The following is a 4,717-nucleotide window of genomic DNA, read 5'->3' as shown; positions in this document are numbered from 1 at the left end:
AAGAAAAGAAAAGAAAAGAAAAGAAAAGAAAAGAAAAGAAAAGAAAAATTACTCTCTACTTTCCATTGATGAGCAATGTTTGGCCATGTCCCAGGAAGCAAGAGCCCCCCTCTCCTTCCCCTTTCCCACATTTTATTGCTGAGTGTTACACCATATGGTATGGAATATCTGTTTTTCTGGTTTAGGTCAGCTGCCCTAGTGATGTCCCCTCCCCACCTCTTGCCCACCCCCAGCCTGCTGGCTCTTGGGGGTGTGAGTGGTCTGGGTCGAGGGATTCCAGATGTTGTGCCAGTATTGCTCAGCAATAGACAAAACACTGGTGTGATACCAGTGCTGTTCTAGCAGAACACAGCACTGTGTGGGCCACTCCAGGGAAAGTTAACTCCATCCCAGCCAGACTCAGCACAATCTGTGACTCCAAAATCCTAGGGCTTGACGTCGAATCTCCCCGGGCTCTTTCTGACAGAGGCTCCAGGTGGGCCATTCTCCCTGGTTGAGCTGCAGAGCACATTTTTTACATCTTGTCCTGCTTGAACTGTCCCAAGAACTACTGCACGAACTGCCTCCCATTTAATTTGTTCAAATGATTGTCATTGCTCAGGGTCCCATGAGAAATTGTTCTTCTTCCAGGTGACAGGATTGAGAGGGCTGCCAATCAGACTCTGATTTGGAATGTGCATTCTCCAGAAACTCACAGTGCCTAAGGAAGCTTGTGTTTCTTTTTTGCTAGTTGGTGGAGACATAGCTGTCATTTTGTTGATCACATCCATTGGGATCTGATGACAGTCATCTTGCCATTTTATTCCTAAAACTGTATCTCCTGTGAAGGTCCTTCGACCTTATTTTGTTTTATGGCAAAATCTGAGTTAGTATATGCCATGGATGGATGCAGCCTCCAGGACAGTCTTAACTGGGTGCTTTTGCCACTCCTTCCCAGTTAAGCTCACTTCAGCCCCCACTGCAGTTAACTGCTGGGACATCCCTGTCACTCCAGAAATATAAATGGCTTCTGCCCCTTTATAGCTTGGTGGCATTACAGTACATTGTGCACAGGTGTCTACTAAAACCTTATACTTCTGTGGGTCTGATGTACAAGGCCATCAAATCTACACAGTCCAATAAACCTGATTGTCCCCTCTTTCCCCCTGACTGGAGGCAGGACCCCTCTAATCCTGCTCATAGTATTCATTAATGTGTCTGGGTGACAGCCTGCTAAAAATTAGGAAAGAAATCTATTAGAGTGGGTCCACAGGATGTCCATGAGGATAATCAGAGGGCTGGAGCACCGATCCTCTGAAGAAGTGCTGAGAGAGCTGAGGATGTTCAGCCTGGAGCAGAGAAAACTCAGGGGTGACCTCATTTCAGTCTTTCAGTACATAATGGGAGCTCATAAAAAAAAAAAAAAAAAAAAAAAAAAAAAAAAAAGATGGAGAACAAATTTTACACAAGCAGATAGTGATAGGGCAAGGGCGAATGGTTTTAAACTACACCATGGGAGTTTTAGATGAAATGTTAGGAGGAAATTCTTCATACAGAGGGGGGTGATGCACAGAAACATGTTGCCCAGAGAAGTTCTGCAAGCTCCATCCTTGGAGGTGTTCAAGGCCGTTGGATCAGGCCCTGGGCAACCTAATCTAGAGGGTGGCATTCCTGATCATGGCATTGGGGCTGGAACTAGATGATCATTAAGGTCTCTTCAAACCCAAGCAGTTCTATGATTCTATGACTCTAGGATTCTCGGATTCTAGGAATCTAGGATTCTAAGATTCTACGGTCTACTGGGTGACAGTGTGAAAAAATTACTCATGTCTAGGTAGACAATACCCAGTGTTTGGCCCTCAGCTACCAGGCTGGTCACTTCATTTCAGAGGCTTAGCCAGTTGGTCACGCATGACTTCCCCTTGGTGACTCCCTCATGACTCTTCCTGATGATTTTCTTGTCCTTCATGGGCATGGAAATAGTTACCAGGATTTGCTGTTCCGTCCCTTTCCCAGGGATCAAGCTGAAGCTGGCTGGCCTCTAGTTCCCTGGGTCCTCCATCTTGAAGAAATGCAAAGCACACCACTATATGTTTGCTAGGAAGAAAGATACCTCCATGCCAGTGCAATTAAAGTTGGTAAAAAGAGGCATAAGAATCAGGCCTGGGGACAGGGAGGGGAGAAATGTGCAAGAGATGATGAGGACAACACCAGAATGGGAAATTTCTGATGAGTTTAAGGACAGGAGTAATCACCATGGAGAAGATCAGTGCTGGGTCAGGAGAAAGTACTGGTCAGTCTGATCTAAATGGCAGTAACATTATCCCTGCTCAGAGCAGACCACAGTGCTAGAGACCTCCAGAAGTCCCTTGCAACCCAAATCCTTTAGGGCAAAGGGGTTGGGCATTGAAACTGGGGGTATTGGACCTGGCCATTTCTGGAGGAATTGCTGGCATTAGTAATTCCTGCTTGGCCATGTCCTCAGGATTACATGGTCCACAAATTCATCCTCAGGAGGAAGTTCTGCTCTATGGGCACCTGCAGTCAAAAGTGCACAGGAGTACCACAGAAAAATTCTCCCAGCAGTGCTGGGCATTCCAGGGTCACAGAATAATGAGAGTTGGAAGAGGCCTCTGGAGACTTGTCTAGTGCCAAACCTTCCTACTCAAGAGTGGTCAGTTAGAACCTGTTGTCAGCGACCCGGCCAGTCATCTCTGGAACATCTCCAAGGAATGGGAGACTCCACAAGCTCTCTGGGCAAGTGTTTCCAATGATCAGCCCCCCACAGTAAAGAGGTGTTCGTTTATGGTCAGAAGAAATATCATGTGATTCAGATTGTGTCCACTGCTGCTTCTGCTGTTGCTGGGCATGATCAAGAAGAGCCTGGCTCCCTCTTCCTCACAACCTCCCATCAAATTTTGATATTCATTGACAAGGACCCTCATGGAGCCCTGCCTTCTGCAGGCTGAACAGTCCCAGCTCTCCCAACCTCTCATCTTATGAAGAACGTTCCAGTCTCCATGGCCATTTGGAGAACTCACCATCTCCATGGCCATTTGCTGGACTCACTCCATCAAGCCCGTGTTCCTCTTGTACTGAAGAGCCCAGCACTGGTCACAGTCCTGCAGAGGTGGTGTCGCCAGTGCTCAAATCAGAGGGAGGATCTCTTGCTTGACCTGCTGGCAATGCTCTTTCTAATGCAGCCCAGATGGCTGTTGGGACAGTACAATTCCATACATCACAACAAGCTTGGACCAGACTGCAGGAAGAGTAACCTCGAGGAGAAGGGTCTGGGCACAACCAGGGATGCCATATGAGCCATCAGTGCTAAACATAAATATGGACGTGTCCACATTGGGATACTCTAGGAGTGTGTCCACCCAGGCAAGGGACTTAACATCTTCCTTGACTCCGTACTGGTGTGGCCCTAATTGAAATAATGTTTCCCAGAGTGGGGCTTCCTTTCTGGAGGAGTGGAGAGGAATGGAGAGGAGTGGAGAGGAATGGAGAGGAGTGGAGAGGAATGGAGAGGAATGGAGAGGAGGTGTACCAAGACAGGGATAGGGGTCACATGTGTGGAGGCTGAGAGACCTACACTTCCTAGGCCTGGTGAAGCTCTTAATATAAGAGGTTCTCCAGCACTCTGATCAACATTGTAGCTGTCCTCTGGACATGACCTATCAGATTGTTGTGGTTTAACCTGGCCAGCAGCTAAACACCACACAGCCATTCGCTCACCCTCCCCCCTCCCTCTCTGGGATGGGGGAGAGAAATGAGAAAAAAAAATGAAACCTACGGGTTGAGATAGAGACAGTTTATTAGGACAGAAAAATAAAATAATAATAATAATAATAATATATACAAACAAGTGATGCACAATGCAATTGCTCACCACCCGCTGACCGATACCCAGCCCAACCCCGAGCAGCCGGCCCCCCACCCTGGCTAGCCACCCCTAGATATTGTTTAGCATGACATCAGATGGTATGGAATACCCCTTTGGTCAGTTTGGGTCAGCTGTCCTGGGTCTGTCCCCTCCCAGCTCTTGCTGCACCCCCAGCCTGCCCACTGGCAGGACAGAGCGAGGAGCTGAAAAGTCCTTGGCATAGTGTAAGCATTGCTCTCCAGCAATTAAAACATCAGCATGTTATCAGCACTCTTCTCATCCTAATCCAAAACATAGCACTCTACCAGCTACTGGGAGGAAAATTAACTCTCTCCTAGCTAAAACCAGGACACAGATCAATGTAGTTCTTGTGCTGGGGGCCTCAGACCTAGATGCAGTACTCTAAGTGAGGTTTCACAAGAGCAGAACAGAGGGGCAAAATCTCCTCCCTCAACCTGCTGGCCACTCTTCTGTTAATGCAGCCCAGGATGCAGTTGGCTTTCTGGGCTGCAGACACACACTGCTGGCTCACATCAAGCATTTTGTCCAGTGGAACACCCAAGTCCTTCTCTGCAAGGCTGCTTTTAATGAGCTCTTCACCCAGTCTGTCCTCATGTCTGGGAGTGCCTTGGTGCAGGTGTCACACCTTGCACTTAGACTTGTTTAACCTGATTAGCTTCATGTGGGCCCACTTCTCAAGATTGTATGGGTCCCTTTGGTTGGCATCCCTTCTGCTGTATCAACTGCACCACTCAGCTTAGTGCAATCTGCAAACTTGCAGATGCTCTCAGTCCCACTGTCTATGTTATTAATAAAGATATTAAACAGTACTGGTCCCAGGACAGAGCCCTG

The sequence above is a fragment of the Oxyura jamaicensis genome, unplaced genomic scaffold, assembly GCF_011077185.1.
Source record: "Oxyura jamaicensis isolate SHBP4307 breed ruddy duck unplaced genomic scaffold, BPBGC_Ojam_1.0 oxyUn_random_OJ70292, whole genome shotgun sequence".
Taxonomy (NCBI): domain Eukaryota; kingdom Metazoa; phylum Chordata; class Aves; order Anseriformes; family Anatidae; genus Oxyura; species Oxyura jamaicensis.
This window is presented reverse-complemented; position numbering follows the sequence as displayed.